Below are 20,506 nucleotides of genomic sequence, written 5' to 3'. Positions count from 1 at the left end.
CCATGTGCATTTGAAAGTATTACAGCCGTCATTGAACATCGCTGATCCTGCAGCTAGCATATTTATATTTTTTGTAAGTGACCAGAATATATCGCGTGACTCCATTGCTGATTTAGAAGTAAGATAAAAATGTTCGCTTTTTGGATATCTATGCTTTGCATAGGCGTTTGTGGGATTTCAGTGATGCTGATCAGAAAAATAAGCAACGTATTGTTACCCCTGAGACCTTCATGTGCGATCATAACATAGATGGTTTGACAGTATCTGAGCTCCAGGGCGAATTTTACTGAGATAGGAGCACACATACAACTGAATTAAGAAAAATACAAGCAAGTGTAATTCTAGCTTTGGCAATGCTCTCGTCTACAAGACTAAAATCCCATCGTTCGAGTTGGCCAACTCTTTGTTATGGAATACTGTTGACAGGAGGCAAGACTATACAAATTCAAGAAGCTGCATTCCTTAATCAGTATTCATCTATTTAAAATATCGCTGCAGTGCTCCCCATTCATATATGTTAGAATTTTGAAATATTGCCAATGTAAAGGTATCTCTTCAAAAGAGTAGTTTGCAAAACATTCTCTTCTTAATGCGGCCTGCTTCGAGTAATTATTGATGCTAATGTTAACAATTATTACTGTTAATGTTAATAATTATTGGTTTGATGAAATAGCGTCATCACCAACTAAAACCGTATCTTACAGCATGACGAGAGCTCTCGATTGTAATGCACGCAATATGATATGTAATTTCATTTCTGGCGACAGTGTTTCATGCATTGCAGTACATTTATTCCTTATTGCATAATTAACTCTATTTAGAAGAAACGATAGCAGTTATTGTGGCATTCTAAGATAATTAAAAGAACTTATTGGATCTTCCGTTATAAATTATTTTAGCAAGGATGCTGTGCAACCGAGCTGACGTCTTTCCTTCGTCCAGTCACGAATCGAAGCACGTTTCTTATTTTTTTTCTTATGCAGCGATTCCACGTAACAAGCTTTAACTCCATCACAACTCGTGCGACGTGCAGCTGTCAAAACTTTCATTTCAGACGTGACTCAGGGACCCACAAAACGTCGAAACTGAAGAGTATACTAGTGTCGCCGTGTCTACAGTCATATATGAAACCACTTGCGTGCAACTCATTCCACGCAACGAGGGGCAGCGTCGTGTAAACTAGGCTTTAATATCAATAAGGAAGCAAAAAGTTATTATTAATGGAAATGTGATGCTCTCTTTGAATGGATAACAACGTCACCTGCAACTAACCCAGCGATAATTAAGAGCATGAAATGATTCCTTTTCCCACCAAATTAATGTAATGTTACACAGAAAGAAAGAACGGTACAAACACCTGCATATTTTTGAAATAATTGCAAATAATATCTTTAACTTTATCTCTTTAAGAATTGAGTGAACTTTTAATCCTTTGAATTAACGGAAAATATTTTAAACCAGAGGCGAAGAATCACCTACATCTTGCAGTGTTAAATCTCTGAATACGTTTCGTAATCCAAAATATTAACCTACTTTAATATTGAAAACTGACTGTAAAAATTCATAAAAGACAATTACTTTCCTTGGCAAGTGAAGCTCGCAAACACTAGAATACTTTTTAATATACGAAATGGCGGACTCAGCGCCACACAAACAGTCGAAGCCAAATAGGCAATCGACAGCAACATTATTATTAAATGATAATTAATTGAAACCCTCAACTGCCGACAGGTGTTGTTGATGTACCTCGATGGGGACAGCCGAAAACGTTCGCCCCGCCCGGGACTCGAACCCGGGATCTCCTGCTTACGTGGCAGACGCTCTATCCATCTGAGCCACCGAGGACACAGACGAATAGAGTGACTGCAGGGACTTATCCCTTGCACGCTTCCCGTGAGAACCACATTCCTAACCGTCCACAATATACATATCTAATGTTCCTAATAATTATTTGCCCATCCACTCATTACTCGCGCACACTAATGTGACGGTTCCCGTAAGAGTTCGGGCAACCTGTGCGCATTCGCACAGACGAAGGTCATTGGCCGGGTAGCCATTTAACTATTTATATGAAGATAGTAACTGTTCTCGAAAGAACAGATACCAATTATTATTATTATCTTCAAACAAAATTTCGTATAGAGGGAGAGGTGTTTTTGAAAGGAAACATAAGATACTTTCAGTTAACAATATTGTAACCTTAAAACTCATACAGATAGCTAGTTATGCATACACCGACCCACAGGAGAGAGAGAATAAACAGACGAAAAACAGGGAACAAACAGGGGCGAGCAACATGGCTCTTATATATATATATATATATATATATATATATATATATATATATATATATATATATATATATATATATATATTTGGAGTTCCATGTTTTCATGGAACGTATTGAATTATAGTATTCTTTGTCTTTGTGATTAATGGAAAATATTTACGGTATTTCTCACAGAATATCATCAGAATCGACAAAATTACTAATAATATTACATGCAATATTTTCTCTTTTTATATTTCATTCATATCAGTTGAATAAATCGTCTCATATATTAGATAGGCTTCCAGGCGACGCCACCAATCGAAATCTTTTGTCATTTGCAATTTTTTACACTGCTAGTGAACAAGTCACATCTGGCCCTCCAAAGAAAATGCAAAAAATAATAGTGGAACCAAGAATTGCCACATGTAAAGTAAAGTAAGAATATTATACTGAGGAATGTTGAAGAAATATGAAGGTGTCTGTAACGTAATCGGTTTCGCAGCGGTGTTCCTCGCTTTTTCCAAGACTCGTCGCAGTGTATGGTGCCAGGACTGAAGGAGACGGGGCGTGCAGTAGCCCGCCGCAACATTCTTCCACAGTACTCCAGATTCTCGGAAGCAGCAGGCGTGCCTTAAGCAGCCGTCAAGGCGTGGGAAGGCAACGGCTGCAACAGCCCACCCGCCGGCAGCTCAAATAATTTCCGGCAACACCAACTTGACAGACGAAAAGGCCACATGTCACAGGAATGCACAACACAGTAGAATATTCTCAAAATCCAAGCATGTAGCGCTCATCTAGTCAATGATTAAGATAGTGGATCCTAATTGGACCGGAACCGAGAGACCCGTTGGGTAGTTTCTTTGTGATTTCCCTATCACCACTTTAGGATAATTTGACAAAACCCTAGGTCGATTATTTTGACCATCACTCATTCTATAAGTCTAATCCCAAATTTAATAATATTTCGATATTTTATTCGTGGTAGTAGTTTTCGAGCATCTTTAACGTAGACCGCCAACAATAAATATACGACCATAGTTGAATAACGCAACTTTTTATTAACTCTTGAAAGAAACTGGTGTGATACTAAAATTTAGAAATCGGACAAAACTATTCCAAAAATCGACTTCATGTTTCATCTATGCTCTCCGATCAACAGTTAATGGACATTGATAATAGCTGTGCACACCCTTCGCCTTCTTAGCGATTTGAGCCCTCCTTAGGACACTTTCAATGAGGTGTCTGTATAGAATTGGTATATTACTCAGGAGCTGAAGCCAGAAATGGTGTAATGTGGGACGTTGGGGTTTGGAATCGACGTTGTAAATTATCCCAAAGGTGTTCCATTCGGTTCACACCGAGGCACTGGCCACACCTGTGCTTCCCAGGAACGTAATTGTCCACAAACCATTGCATCAAAGATGCTGCTTTCTGACACGGCGCACTGTGCTGATACAAGCAGGGATCATCTCCGAACTGTTGCCCTAATGTATGCAGTACCATGTGGCGAGCTGTTCATAGCCTTCCGCATTTAACTTCTTCTGTAGCGCGAAAGGAGACCAAACACACACCTTAATGATGAGAAACATACCAATACAACAATGCCACTTAATCGAAAAAGAAATGATTGTCAGAAGGACTGACTCAGCAAACAGGAAAGTCAAAACAACATTCGATGAAATAAAAAGGAAGGTTGGTAACATTAAGAGTGCAACGGGAATTCCACTATTGAATGTAAAGGAGAGAGCGGATAGGTGGAAAGAGAACACTGAAAGCCTCTATGAGGGGGAAGATTTGCCTGATGTGATAGTAGAAGAAACAGGAGTCGATAGGGAAGAGATAGGGAATCCAGTAGTAGAACTAGAATTTAAGAGTGCTTTGGAAGACTTAAGATCAAATAAGACAGAAGGGATAGATAAGATACCATCTGAATTCCTAAAGTCATTGGGGGTTGTGGCAACATAACAACTACTCACGTTGGTGTGTAGTATGTATTAGCCTGGCGACATACCATCTGACTTGTGGAATAATATTATCCACACAATTGCTCATGCAGCCAAGTTGCTGACAAGAGTAATACACAGAACAACGGAAAAGAAAAGTGAGAATGTTTTAGATGACGATCAGTTTGACTTTAGCAAAGGTAAAGGCACAAGAGAGGCGATTCAGACTTTGCGGTTAATAATGGAAGCAAGAGCAAAGAAACATCAAGATACGTTCACAGGATCTGTCGACTTCGAAAAAGCGTTCGACAATGTAAAATGGTGCAAGATGTTCGAAATTCTGGGAAAAAATGGGTAAGTTATAGGGAGAGACAGGTAATAAACAACATGTACAAGATACAATAGGTAATAATAAGAGTGGACGATGAAGAACGAAGTTCTCGGATTAAAAAGCGTGTAAGAAAGGGATGTTATCTTTCACGCCTACTGTTCAATCTGTACATCGAAAAAGCAGTGTTGGAAATAAAAGAAAGGTTCAGGGTTGGGATTAAAATTCAAAGTGAAAGGATATCAGTACTATGATTCGCTGATGACATTGCTACTCTGATTGAAACAGAAGAAGTTTATATGATCTGCTGAATGGAAGTCTAATGAGTTCAGAATATGGACTGAGAGTAAATCGAAGAAAGACGAAAGTAATGAAAAACTAGCAGAAATGAGAACAGCAAGAAATATTGAAAACGTCCCCTTTGGAAATTTGTAAATGACTGTGCTGGTAAACCTCTTACGTTATTTGATTTTCAAACAGCTGAGCAAAACTGAATGTACTCAGACATTCTCTCTTTACTTATTCTGATCAACACTAAACTGACACACAATATTTTTTTTTAGCGCATCGTAATCTGACTTTCAATTATCCCTACAAAAGAATGGCCGTGACTAACAATATACTATACCTTTCATGAATCACAAAAATCTTCGTTACCCGAACTACTGCAATACAGCGTGTGCCAATACTGCCAGCTAAATAAAAGATTCTAACTACTGAAGGCACTAACTACTGATAGGCATAGTTAGCAAATAAAAGATTTTAATGGAGAACAAACAATGTATTTACCTTAATAGTGTTCAATATATATATATACAAATCACACGACCAGATCGTTCGCTTTCTAAACTCTGCCATCTCTCTCCCCACATCCACCACTGCTGACGGCTCACCTCCAACTGCGCAACGCTACGCGCTGTACACATCCAACTACAATAGCAAATATTCCAACAATGCAAACCAGCCACAGACTGCACACAGAACAGTCAGTGATTTTCATACAGAGCGCTACCTGGCGTTACCAGCATAAAAACCTAAACAGCCTACTTACAATTTAACTTCAGGAGTGATGGCCACGAGGTGGATGAAGTTAAGGAATTCCTATGCAGGGCGGACGGCAAGAAGAACATCAAAAGCAGTCTAGCACTGGAAAAGATGGTATTCCTGGCCAACAAGTCTACTAGTATCAAACATTCACCTTCATTTGAGAAAAAACTTCTGAGAATGTACGTCTGGAGCACAGCATTGTATGGTAGTGAAACATGGACAGTGGGAAAACCGGAACAGAAGAGAATCGAATCATTTGAGACGCGGTGCTAGAGACGAGTGTTGAAAAGTAAGTGGACTGATAAGGTAAGGAATGAGGAGGTTCTTCGCAGAATCGGAGAGGAAAGGAATATATGGAAAATATTGACAAGGGGAAGAAACAGGATGATAGGACATCTATGGACATCAGGGAATGTCTGCCTTGGTACTATAGGAAGCTGTAGAGGGCAGAAACTGTAGAGGAAGACAGAGATTGGAACACATACAGCAAATAATGAAGACGTAGGTTGCAGGTGTTACTCTGAGATGAAGAGGTTGGCCGCATCAAAGAAGTCAGAAGGCTCATGACTCAAAAATAAATAAATAAATAAATAATGTAGCAGTTAACGATCTCAAGGGATTCGTCGAATAGAAACCCTTCCATCAGATTGTCACAGGGTGAAGATTAACGTAATTCATCTATCCATATCATTCTTTACACCACCTCAATTGTCACTTATCGCTGACTTCAGAAATGTGTGACTCCTGAGGAGTTTGTCGACCACTGCAACCCATTTTTTAACTCCCTACTCAAAAGCCCTAGCAGTTTGGAAATCAGGAATGATTAGCTCCTCTGATTTCAAGCGATTTTTTCAGGAACCCTCCGCAGTTCTCGGTGGTTCCTCTCCAACAGTAAACTTCTGCCAGGTCTCAGTTTAGGTGCGGTTGTTCTTTCGCATTTCTACTACACTATTATCTCATTAAAAACCGACTTGGGTGCCTTTAGAATAGTTGAAATGTTTCAGAGTCTGGGGCGTCCAGTGACCAGTCCATGTACGATGTAACTCTGCCCTCCTGACCCACCCATTTGCTGCTACCGCTTTTGTACTGTCTAAACAATACTCACTGTGCCCTTTTATACTGAAGGGTTTCGTCACATCTAGTTGTCTAGTTGTTAGTTTCCCATTATATTGCGGGCGTCGAGATACCGTAGATCAGGCAGTGTTCGTTACTGTGTAAGTTGTACCAACACAAGAAATCGGTCTATATTAATCCAAGAACGTTTAACAATGTGAAAGGTACCGTGCCAGTATTCATGCTCGATACCTCAAATAATAGTTTACAAGCAAGTCTTAAAAAATTATGGGTGTGAAAAATTTATTTTCAATCGTGTAAAGTTCAGACAGCTCCAGTCTGACGAATTCTGGCTTGCTGCCGTGCGACAAAGAAAATCAATTTCATTCTGTGGTGTTCTGTAATCTCCAAGCGAGTTGTCACCGTTCAGAATGTTGATTATATGTATACAAATCATCAGTTGACGTCTTTAAAGCATAGTCATTATGTCGCACAGTAATTTTATTTATTAACACGTTACACTTTCAGGGAGTTAGCACATTTACTCGTTCTGCCCCCTTTATTAATCGCCACATGCATAACTACATTTAGTGTGGGCTCTGTGCGTTAAAAGTATTTGTCCTCTTTAACACTATATGGAATCCGTGCAAACCGACACTTTGTGGAATATCTACATCTTTTATTAGTAATCTCACTTATTTCCAGAGAAGTTAATTCCTTCGTAATACTGGGTCCAGTTAGCTTTGTAATGATACATCCCGAATGGCCAGCCAGAGTGGACGAGCGGTTCTAGGCGCTACAGTCTGGAACCGCGCGACCGCTACGGTCGCAGGTTCGAATCCTGCCTCGGGCATGGATGTGTGTGATGTCCTTAGGTTGGTTAGGTTTAAGTAGTTCTAAGTTCTACGGGACTGATGACCTCAGCAGTTAAGTCCCATAGTGCTCAGAGCCAACCATCCCGAATGAGAGGAAAATTTGGAAATTAGTGGTAAGCTTCTATGAGACCAAACTGCTGAGGTTATCGGTCCCAGGGCTTGCACACTAATTAAACTAACATAAACTAGTTTACGCTAAGGACAACACACACACCCATGCCCGGGGGAGGACTCGATTTTCTGACGGCGGAAGCCGCGCGAACCGTGACAAGTTGCCTGTGACCGAGCGGCTACGCCGCGCGGCTGAATGAGAGGTATCACGTCCTTAAATACATAGAGGAAAGATGTTCCTGACTGCGAGTAGTCGATAAGAGGTGAGCGTCCCACTTTGTGATCCAGTGGGTGTACGGAAGTGGGTAGCAGCCAGACGACCCTGCCTGCAGGGGTTGAGACGGAGTTAGATGGACAGGGGCGGTGTGGAAGTAAGAGCTTTGTGAAATCTAACAACACGAAATTTCAAAGACAATAAATGCATTGTAGTTGTTAATTATCAAGTTGAATACCACATCTGTTATGTACGAAATACAGAGAGGGAATATGTAAGTTGGAAGCTGTCCTCATTTATCATCTATTAAGTTTGAAGATAATACACTCCTGGAAATTGAAATAAGAACACCGTGAATTCATTGTCCCAGGAAGGGGAAACTTTATTGACACATTCCTGGGGTCAGATACATCACATGATCACACTGACAGAACCACAGGCACATAGACACAGGCAACAGAGCATGCACAATGTCGGCACTAGTACAGTGTATATCCACCTTTCGCAGCAATGCAGGCTGCTATTCTCCCATGGAGACGATCGTAGAGATGCTGGATGTAGTCCTGTGGAACGGCTTGCCATGCCATTTCCACCTGGCGCCTCAGTTGGACCAGCGTTCGTGCTGGACGTGCAGACCGCGTGAGACGACGCTTCATCCAGTCCCAAACATGCTCAATGGGGGACAGATCCGGAGATCTTGCTGGCCAGGGTAGTTGACTTACACCTTCTAGAGCACGTTGGGTGGCACGGGATACATGCGGACGTGCATTGTCCTGTTGGAACAGCAAGTTCCCTTGCCGGTCTAGGAATGGTAGAACGATGGGTTCGATGACGGTTTGGATGTACCGTGCACTATTCAGTGACCCCTCGACGATCACCAGTGTACGGCCAGTGTAGGAGATCGCTCCCCACACCATGATGCCGGGTGTTAGCCCTGTGTGCCTCGGTCGTATGCAGTCCTGATTGTGGCGCTCACCTGCACGGCGCCAAACACGCATACGACCATCATTGGCACCAAGGCAGAAGCGACTCTCATCGCTGAAGACGACACGTCTCCATTCGTCCCTCCATTCACGCCTGTCGCGACACCACTGGAGGCGGGCTGCACGATGTTGGGGCGTGAGCGGAAGACGGCCTAACGGTGTGCGGGACCGTAGCCCAGCTTCATGGAGACGGTTGCGAATGGTCCTCGCCGATACCCCAGGAGCAACAGTGTCCCTAATTTGCTGGGAAGTGGCGGTGCGGTCCCCTACGGCACTGCGTAGGATCCTACAGTCTTGGCGTGCATCCGTGCGTCGCTGCGGTCCGGTCCCAGGTCGACGGGCACGTGCACCTTCCGCCGACCACTGGCGACAACATCGATGTACTGTGGAGACCTCACGCCCCACGTGTTGAGCAATTCGGCGGTACGTCCACCCGGCCTCCCGCATGCCCACTATACGCCCTCGCTCAAAGTCCGTCAACTGCACATACGGTTCACGTCCACGCTGTCGCGGCATGCTACCAGTGTTAAAGACTGCGATGGAGCTCCGTATGCCACGGCAAACTGGCTGACACTGACGGCGGCGGTGCACAAATGCTGCGCAGCTAGCGCCATTCGACGGCCAACACCGCGGTTCCTGGTGTGTCCGCTGTGCCGTGCGTGTGATCATTGCTTGTACAGCCCTCTCGCAGTGTCCGGAGCAAGTAGGGTGGGTCTGACACACCGGTGTCAATGTGTTCTTTTTTCCATTTCCAGGAGTGTACAAGAAGGTGAATTGAATCTCACTTCTTATTTATGAGGTGGGGTGAATGAGAACGAGAAGTAAATTTTTAACACCTTTATTTAAAGTCTGTAAGAAGGCGAAGTCTGCGCTAACTTGCAGGAACAAGGCACACGGATTAAAGGCATAGACTATGTGGACCTTTATTAATAATACTGAACGGAGACCGAATAATCAATTAGCAACATTCATTGTATATAAAAGGAGTGTTCAGGGAGAATTTTATTTTTTTGGTGCTTGGGATGAAGTGTAAGAAACCACCATGCAGCCCAAGCCAACCTGAAACACTTTAGCGTCTAGGACTGAATTCACTTCTTCATCATTTAGAAGACGGACAGCTTGTCTTCCATATTTTGTGCTGCAAATATCAACTTTTGTACCACGTAGTATCTGGTTGAAAGATAAAAATTTCCTCTGAGTTCTGATACGGAAATATCCCTCTTGTTTCTTTCCGGACGTTGACGCCCAGCTGAACAGAGAAGGCATGTGACTTCATGTGAGTGTGGCCCTCTATCCGGCCCATAAACATCTGATGCCCTGCACTGATACATACAGCTGGAGGGTTATGATCGAATATGTACACGTTTTTGAAATCCTGTGAAGTGTTCAACTACATTATTGAGGTCTTTTAACATACCTAAATGAATGGAATCTTCATTAAATTTCCTGTTGAAATAACGGAGAAGACGAGTTTTTTGGCACCTTAATTCCACATCGCCTGTAGGGGATTTGATCATAGTGATGCGGTGGAACAGCAATGCATGAGGCAGAGCTGTACCAGTTAAGTTATCTGAACATCAGAGAAGCTGGAGATTAAGGAAAGATATTCAGCCTTTCCCGATCATTTCCCAACATTCTATAAAGAAATTTAGAAAGACGATCCTGCTGGAAATATTGGAAATCACACAAATATATGACTCAGAATGACAGCTATGTATTAAATGATCAAACGCAGTTTATACAATTATAATGGTAGCCACCGCTTGGCTTCAAAATGAGGTATTTTCTTTTAATATAAAAGAAGATATCACACAATACAGGACGATTGTCATACATAAAATAGAGAAGGCAGTTGCCGCCTTCAATTACAGAACACTGTCAGTATTATCACGCACCCATTAATATTGTTTCTAGCAGGATAAAAGGAAAAGTAGATACGTATACTGGAGAAGACCAATGTGGAATCAGAGATCAAAAGAAGTTATTTTATGGGTTGTAAGGTAGAAGGTTGGATACGAACAGAGACACTTCATTGACTTGGGAAAAGGTTTTCACTATGTGAAAGGCAGTTATTTGTTAGAGCTATGAAGTATAGAGGACCAGACTGGAATGATATAAGATTGATTCAGCAAACAATATCAGAATCAATGTAAAAAATAAACGTTAGTAAGTCAGAGATAATAATGTAGAGAAAGAAGCCAAGAATGGAAAAGGTATTAGATTTTATTTCCTTATGAGATTTCAAAAAGAAATGAAGACTGCTGCAAGTCCTGTCAGACAATCTGAAACTATGGAAATTAAAAGTGAAGAAACGGAAAACGAAAGCAATGGTGGTACGGAAAAATGAAGGAGACAATAAAATCAGTGCAACCATTTTATGTATATTACAGAAGGACGCTGCTACTGTAAGATTGAAGCTTTATTCATAGTTAGGAAATAAGCTTATTTCGGCTACATCGACATTTTCAAGCGGCTTACGTATCTCACCGTTGACTTTGTGTCTGTTAAATATTTACGCGTATTGTGTCTGTAGCGCAGACTCAGTTAGTTTTGTTTATATACATTTTTTCTCGACTGTAGATGCTGTTGTGGAGTAATTTTTTTTTTAATTTTTCATTTTTTATAAGTCTGACAGCTGTACTTGGCAGAAGTCAACGATGTTGTGTCTCCATGTTATTGTATGAGAATGGAGTCGGTATCTTGTATTCCGCAAGGCCTGCAGCTTACTAGGTACATTGTAAGGACATTTTATGTACGCTATACAAAGATGCTGCTATTCTTGGAAGCTTTATTCAAGAGGTATACATTTAGGTTGACTTCTGCCAAATCATTGGAAAACTGAAATCCCAACAAAAATTACTAAACAAGATAGCTACAAACACAATACGAAGATACGGAAAAAATGACAGTGCAGCCAAAATAATCTTATGACATATCTGTACAGCTTTTGAATAAGTGAAGAGAAGAATCTCATTGGCAAAAGAGGCATTTGTGGCTAAGAAAAACATTTAACCACTCTAGAAAATACTTTGTAAAATCAACTGTATGAAGTACAGTGCTAATTGGAACTCTAAGTTGGACTCTGGTACATTCGAAAGGACTACTCGAATCTGCTGAAATGCGGATATGTTGGAAAAAGAGATAAACAAGCTGGGCGGAAAGACAGAGCAACAAGGAAGTCCTAAACGAAGTCTACTAAAAGATGGCAGTGGTAGCACCGGTTCCCGTCAGATCACCGAAGTTAAGCGCTGTCGGGCTGGGCTAGCATTTGGATGGGCCACCATCCGGTCTGCCGAGAGCTGTTGGCAAGTGGGGTGAACTCAGCCCTTGTGAGGGAAACCGAGGAGCTACTGGATTGAGAAGGTATCGTAAACTGACAAACGGCCAGGAGAGCGGTGTGCAGACCACATGCCCCTCCATATCCGCATCCAGTGACGCGTGTGGTTGAGGATGACACGGCGGCCGGTCGGTACCGTTGACCCTTCCAATGCGTGTTCGGATGGAAAAAATGTAGGGTACTCGCAGTACGCCCGTTAATCGGACGTGTACACAAAGAGTCGCTTGCCAAAGGGCTAACCAAAACACTTGACCTCTTACCTGTGTGACCAAAAAACTCCTAGATATGAGCTCCTGAAAAAAAAAAAAAAACAGATTTTCACAAGCGGGTGTTTAGAACATATTGGTAGCGTGTACTGTCACGCTAACTCTCCCAAGCTCTTTGTAAATCTGACAGTATATTATAATCAGTGAAATAGGTTAACAGACCCTCTCAACGAGAGAATTTTCATTCCATTTCCTCTTCAAGTATTATTTTGTCAGGAAGCGTAAAAAAAAAAATCACAAATAATGCGCTAACTTACGAGGAGTGTCCAGTAACTAATTCAGCAGAATTCTTGTCCACAACCATTTCCGGTTGACAAACAGCAGAGTTTGTTGTGGGACATCGTGGAATATTTCCGCTTCAGATCCTACATTTTCATGAAGTTCCGATTGGTGGCGGCTCTATACGTAGCACTCAAAATGGTGTCTGTAATGGAAGTGAGTTGCAGGCAATAAGCTATCGCCGAGTTTCTTTTCTGGCAAACCAGAGCATCCCAGATTTTCGTAGGAACTTCTGTAATGTCTACAGAGTCCTGGCAGTTAACGAAGTACGGTGAATCGCTGGACGAGGTGTCTGGCAGCATCGCAGCAAGGACGTGCAAACATGTCCAGTCTCATGCGTGCCGGGCGGCTGCACACACTTGTAAGTCCTGCAATGTTGGAACGTGCGGACACTCTCATTCGCGTTAATCGACGGATCACAATCAAACACCTCGCTGCACAACTGGGTGTCTCTGTTGGTAGTGCTGACACACTCGTCTAGCAGTTGGGGTACTGAAATATACTACTGGCCATTAAAATTGCTACACCAAGAAGAAATGCAGATGATAAACGGGTATTCATTGGACAAATAAATTATACTAGATCTGACATGTGATTACATTTTCACGCAATTTGGGTGCATAGATCCTGAGAAAGCAGTACCCAGAACAACCACCGAGAGGTGGTAATAACGACCTTCATACACCTGGGCATTGAGTCAAACAGAGCATGGATGGCGTGTACAGGTACAGCTGCCCGTGCAGCTTCAACACGATACCACAGTTCATCAAGAGTAGTGACTGGCGTATTGTGACGAGCCAGTCACTCGGCCACCACTGAACAGGCGTTTTCAATTGGTGAGAGATCTGGAGAACGTGCTGGCCAGGGCAGCAGTCGAACATTTTCTGTATCCAGAAAGGCCCGTAAAGGACCTTCAACAAGCGATAGTGCATTATCCTGCTGAAATGTAGGGTTTCGCCGGGATCGAATGAAGGGTAGAGACACGGGTCGTAACACATTTGAAATGTAACGTCCACTGTTCAAAGTGCCGTCAATGCGAACAAGAGGCGACCGTGACGTTTAAGCAATGGCACCCGATACCATCACGCTAGGTGATACGCCAGTATGGTGATGACAAATACACGCTTCCAATGTGCGTTCACCGCGATGTCGCCAAACACGAATGCGACCATCATGATGCTGTAAACAGAACCTGGATTCACCCGAAAAAATTACGTTTTGCCATCGTGCATCCAGGTTCGTCGTTGAGTACACCATCGCAGGTGCTCCTGTCTCTGATGCAGCGTCAAGGGTAATCGCAGCCATGGTCTCCGAGCTGATAGTCGATGCTGCTGCAAACGTCATCGAACTGTTCGTGCACAAGGTTGTTGTCTTGCAAAAGTCCCCATCTGTTGACTCAGGGATCGAGACGTGGCTACACGATCCGTTACAGCCATGCGGATAAGATGCCTGTCATCTCGACTGCTAGTAATACGAGGCCGTTCGGATCCAGCACGGCGTTCCGTATTACCCTCCTGAACCCACCGATTCCATATTCTGCTAACAGTCATTGGATCTCGACCAACGCTAGCAGCAATGTCGCGATACGAGAAACTGCAATCGCGATAGGCTACAATACGACCTTTATCAAATTCGGAAACGTGATGGTACGCATTTCTCCTCCTTACACGAGGCATAACAACAACGTTTCACCAGGCAACGCCTCAACTGCTGTTTGTGTATGAGACATCAGTTGGAAACTTTCCTCATGTCACCACGTAGTAGGTGTCGCCACCGGCACCAACCTTGCGTGAATGCTCGGAAAAGCTAATCATTTGCATATTACATCATCTTCTTCCTGTCGGTTAAATTTCGCATCTGTAGCACGTCAACTTCGTGGTGTAGCAATGTTAGTGGCCAGTAGTGTATATTTGCCCGATGGGTACCTCGCTGCCTAACAGAAGACCATAAAGAACAATGAAGGACCACCTGTGCGGAACTGCTGCTGTGCTATGAGGCTGATCGTGACACATTTTTTGCCGAACAGCATCACAGGCGAGATGAAATGTGTATTCGCCTCTCTGAACTGGGAAAAAAACGGCATACCCCGGAGCTGCGCCACATCGCCTCTCCTCCGAAGAGAAAGTTCAAAGCCGTGCCTTCAACAGGTAAAGCATGGCGATGGTCTTCTACGACAGTGAATAGGTTATTCTGTTTGATGTCCTGCCTTACTGTGCTACAATCAACTATAAAGTGTGCTATGTTACCCTAAGGAAACTGAAGAAAAGGCTTCATCGTGTTCGTCCCCACAAAAATGTAAATGACCTCCTTGTCAGAAGAAGGGAAGGAAGGAAGTTTGGGTTAAACGTTCCGTTGATATCGAGATCATTGGAGACGGGCCTTAGACAAATCTCTGCACCCGAGAGGAGCTCCTAAAACTTCTTCATCTACACTACAGCTCCTATCTGACATCTTGCGACATCTGACTGTTCGGCCCAATGAAGGATGCTGTCTGCAGCATTGGATGATTGGGGGTTACTGATGCACCACGACCTTGGGTCAGACTTCAAATGGCTCCAAATGGTTCAAATGGCTCTGAGCACTTTGGGACTTAACTTCTATGGTCATCAGTCCCCTAGAACTATGAACTACTTAAACCGAACTAACCTAAGGACATCACACACATCCATGCCCGAGGCAGGATTCGAACCTGCGACTATAGCAGTCACGCGGTTGCAGACTGTAGCCCCTAGATACTCTCGGGGGTCCGACTTCGACCATTATTGTGGTACCATGCGGGCATGCGGCCCCTCCTAGTGAGGTGGCTCAATGGCGTCGTATTAAAACTTGATTATGTTGAAAAATAGGGATTTGTAGTCAAGAGAGTGGTGAATAGTACCGGGTGATCAAAAAGTCAGTATAAATTTGAAAATTTAGTAGACCATGGAATCATGTAGATAGGTAGGTAAAAATTGACACACATGCTTGGAATGACATGGGGTTTTATTAGAACAAAAAAAAAAAAAAAACACCCCATATTGCTAGACGCGTGAAAGATCTCTTGCGCGCGTCGTTTGGTGATGATCGTGTGCTCAGCCGCCACTTTCGTCATGCTTGGCCTCCCAGGTCCCCAGACCTCAGTCCGTGTGCTTATTGGCTTTGGGGTTACCTGAAGTCGCAAGTGTATCGTGATCGACTGACATCTCTAGGGACGCTGAAAGACAACATCCGACGCCAATGCCTCACCGTAACTCCGGACATGCTTTACAGCGCTGTTCACAACATTATACCTCGACTACAGCTATTGTTGAGGAATGATGGTGGACATACTGAGCATTTCCTGTAAAGAACGTCATCTTTGCTTTGTCTTACTTTGTTATGCTAATTATTGCTATTCTGATCAGATCGCCATATGACGGACATTTTTGAAGGTTTGTATTTTTTTGGTTCTAATAAAACCCCATGTCATTCCAAGCACGTGTGTCAATTTGTACATCTCTATCTACATTATCCCGTGATTTATTCAGTTTTCAAATTTATATTGACTTTTTGATCACCCGGTATATTGTATTCGTATCCTGAATGAAACCAACATACAAAAACAAAACATTTCGCTCCCAGGCATTTCTTCTTACAACGGTATCCTATTTGCTATACATTTTATGTGGACTGTTGGGCTGAGAAGTATTCTGCTATCTCCCGCTCTCTCTCGGGCTGGTCGCCGCTCTCTTCAGCCTGGCATGCTATTTCTGACTACGCCAAGATAAGACGTGAGCGACTTTCGGAAAGTGGTCAGAGCTTGGGCGGGGCCCGGAAGTCGGTGTACCCTAGGCGACGGGACTGGCTCACCGCGCTGTTTCATCTCGACCGCCCGTCACCGGCCCCGCTTCTGGGAAGTGGTTGGCTTCTTGCGGGGTGTCACTGGAGCGAGCCGAGACCCGGTAGCTGCCGGAAGGGCACAGCGGTAGCCGCCTCGATCCACGAGGGGCAACGTCACGGACACAGCAGTATGGTATGCAGACCGAAGACTGCCTAACTCGCCTCCGTGGTCTACGAAAATGACAGAGTCATGGGTTGGCGTCCCACTACAACTGTCAGTTACTTAGGTGCGGCTATAGCGCGCGCTCGCATGTGTGTGCGCGCTCGAATGAACGTTCACTTATTACGTCTCGTCTGAAAAACAAATCTAGCAACCTCGATACTTCAATTCAGGAAACATCCCCTAGGCTGTGGCTAAGTCATGTCTCCGCAATATCCTTTTTTTCAGGAGTGCTAGTTCTGCCAGGTTCGCAGGAGAGCTTCTGCAAAGTTTGGAAGGTAGGAGACGAGGTACTGGCAGAAGCAAAGCTGTGAGGACGGGGCGTGAGTCGTGCTTGGGTAGCTCAGTTGGTAGAGCACTTTCCGAAAGGCAAAGGTCCCGAGTTCGATTCTCGGCCCGGCACACAGTTTTAACCTGCGAGGAAGTTTCAACCTCGATACTAATTAGCAGAGATTGGAAATACCGCTTCAGTTGTAAGGTTTTTTCATTTACAACACGACCAGTTTCGGGCTCTTGCATGCCCATCATCACGTTATATAACTTTGTGCTGTGATCCTGGGCGCCATGATGTACCAGCACAGGACGCAATCTATCTCCGGGGAGCGCAGAACACTACAAAGTTATAAAACCTGATGATGGGCATGTAAGAGTCCGAAACGAATCGTTTTGTAAATAAAAAGAACATTATAAGTGAAACTTCCTGGAAGATTAAAACTGGTTGCCGGACCGAGCCTCGAACTCGGCACATTTGCCTTTCGCGGGCATGTGCTACTGGCAGAAGTAAAGCTATGAGGAGAGGGCGTGAGTCGTGCCTGGGTAGCTCAGTTGGTAGAGCACGTGCCCTCGAAAGGCAAAGGTCACGAGTTCGAGTCTCGGTCAGTTTTAATCTGCCAGGAAGTTTCATATCAGCGCACACTCAGCGCTGCAGAGTGAAAATCACATTCTGGAAACATTATAACTGAAGCTGTATTCTCAATCGCAGTTGCGGATGTTCGTCTAACAGGATTGTTTCTCGATACAAACTCTCAATTTTTTCGTAAAATACTGAAGTATTTCGCATTCAGCTATGTTTTGCCGTTCATATAAAATAACTCACTGCATTTAGCATCTTTCAAAACAGAAATCCTTAGAAATAATGTGTTTGTTGAGACCTCTCTCTTCTGACCACGAAATCTTCTTAAAAGCTTGTACACTTGAGAATAGTTGCAAGCTGGAGCTGATCATTCAAAATGCTGCCGTCGTTGTTCGCTAGATGTTTTGAAGCTTCAGGTTCTTCCCAGAAATCAATTCCTCTTCCTTTTATCTCTTTGCATAGAATTCCTCTATGTTTACATCTGCATCTACATATACAATCCGCAAGCTACCGTTCGGTGCGTGGTGGAGGGTACCCGGTACGACTGTCATTCGCTTCCCTGTTCGACTCGCAAATAGAGCGAGGGAAACACGACTCTCTATATGCCTCCGAATGAGTCCAAATTTCCTGCATCTTATCTTCGTGGTCCTTACGCGCAGTGCATGTTGACGGCAGTAGAATCGTTCGGTAAATACCAGTTCTCTAAATTTTGTCAATAGTGTTTCTCGAATAGAACGTCGCCTACCATCCAGGGATTCCCATTTTTCCCGAAGCATCTCCGTAACACTTACGTGTTGTTCGAACCTAACGGTAACTAATCTTCCTTCAATGTCTTCCTTCCCCCCGACCTGGTACCGATCTCAAACACCCGAGCAGTACTCAAGAATAGGTCGTACAAGCGTCCTATATGTGGTCTCATTTACAGGGGAACCATTCTTTCATAAAAGGCTCCCAATAAATCTAAGTCGACCATTAGTCTTCACCACGACATTTCTCACATTATCGTTCCGTTTCATATCGCTTTGCACTGTTACGCCAAGATACACTCCTGGAAATTGAAATAAGAACACCGTGAATTCATTGTCCCAGGAAGGGGAAACTTTATTGACACATTCCTGGGGTCAGATACATCACATGATCACACTGACAGAACCACAGGCACATAGACACAGGCAACAGAGCATGCACAATGTCGGCACTAGTACAGTGTATATCCACCTTTCGCAGCAATGCAGGCTGCTATTCTCCCATGGAGACGATCGTAGAGATGCTGGATGTAGTCCTGTGGAACGGCTTGCCATGCCATTTCAACCTGGCGCCTCAGTTGGACCAGCGTTCGTGCTGGACGTGCAGACCGCGTGAGACGACGCTTCATCCAGTCCCAAACATGCTCAATGGGGGACAGATCCGGAGATCTTGCTGGCCAGGGTAGTTGACTTACACCTTCTAGAGCACGTTGGGTGGCACGGGATACATGCGGACGTGCATTGTCCTGTTGGAACAGCAAATTCCCTTGCCGGTCTAGGAATGGTAGAACGATGGGTTCGATGACGGTTTGGATGTACCGTGCACTATTCAGTGTCCCATCGACGATCACCAGTGGTGTACGGCCAGTGTAGGAGATCGCTCCCCACACCATGATGCCGGGTGTTGGCCCTGTGTGCCTCGGTCGAATGCAGTCCTGATTGTGGCGCTCACCTGCACGGCGCCAAACACGCATACGACCATCATTGGCACCAAGGCAGAAGCGACTCTCATCGCTGAAGACGACACGTCTCCATTCGTCCCTCCATTCACGCCTGTCGCGACACCACTGGAGGCGGGCTGCACGATGTTGGGGCGTGAGCGGAAGACGGCCTAACGGTGTGCGGGACCGTAGCCCAGCTTCATGGAGACGGTTGCGAATGGTCCTCGCCGATACCCCAGGAGCAATAGTGTCCCTAATTTGCTGGGAAGTGGCGGTGCGGTCCCCTACGGCACTGCGTAGGATCCTACGGTCTTGGCGTGCATCCGTGCGTCGCTGCGGTCCGGTTCCAGGTCGACGGGCACGTGCACCTTCCGCCGACCACTGGCGACAACATCGATGTACTGTGGAGACCTCACGCCCCACGTGTTGAGCAATTCGGCGGTACGTCCACCCGGCCTCCCGCATGCCCACTATACGCCCTCGCTCAAAGTCCGTCAACTGCACATACGGTTCACGTCCACGCTGTCGCGGCATGCTACCAGTGTTAAAGACTGCGATGGAGCTCCGTATGCCACGGCAAACTGGCTGACACTGACGGCGGCGGTGCACAAATGCTGCGCAGCTAGCGCCATTCGACGGCCAACACCGCGGTTCCTGGTGTGTCCGCTGTGCCGTGCGTGTGATCATTGCTTGTACAGCCCTCTCGCAGTGTGGGTCTGACACACCGGTGTCAATGTGTTCTTTTTTCCATTTCCAGGAGTGTATTTAAACGACTTGACTGTGTCATGCGTGAAAATGCGTTGGACACACTGCCCTAATATTTTTTGGGTGCATGAGGTTAACACTGTTCTGTCATACTGACGTAAGAATCACAGCAGGTAAATATTGAATTGTTTCCTGCAATACTATCAGCGCTGGTTTCCTTCCTCTTTCTTCTTCTTCCATATCAAGGTAAGGATTCATACCTAGAGTTGTAAAACTGCTGTAAGCCACCATGGACTATATTTAGTAAGCATAGTCTACAGTAACATTCCCAGAAACGCCGGGCAGTTAATACTGGAACCACATTATCTGCACATTAGGTGTATTGCATACCTAACGGGTGTTATCTCCTTTTGTTCACTTTTCAGAATGTGCTATGAGTGTTTCACTACATACTCATAGAAACCGGAAACGATGAACCACTTGAGGGAAGGTTATATAAAGGGCTGCAGAGTCAATAGAACATTTTTATTCTCCA

General features: G+C 44.4%; 1 non-coding gene across 1 annotated transcript; it reads right to left on the bottom strand.

Moving 5' to 3' along the window:
* Positions 1 to 1,771: 1,771 nt before the first annotated feature.
* On the bottom strand, positions 1,772 to 1,845 carry Trnat-cgu (transfer RNA threonine (anticodon CGU)). Its single transcript has one exon. It is a non-coding gene; the product is annotated as a tRNA-Thr (tRNA).
* Positions 1,846 to 20,506: the final 18,661 nt, after the last annotated feature.

Source organism: Schistocerca nitens, chromosome 10 (assembly GCF_023898315.1).
Source record: "Schistocerca nitens isolate TAMUIC-IGC-003100 chromosome 10, iqSchNite1.1, whole genome shotgun sequence".
Taxonomy (NCBI): Eukaryota; Metazoa; Arthropoda; class Insecta; order Orthoptera; family Acrididae; genus Schistocerca; species Schistocerca nitens.
The sequence above is the reverse complement of the archived record's forward strand: the minus strand, read 5'-3'. Positions and strand labels throughout refer to the sequence as shown.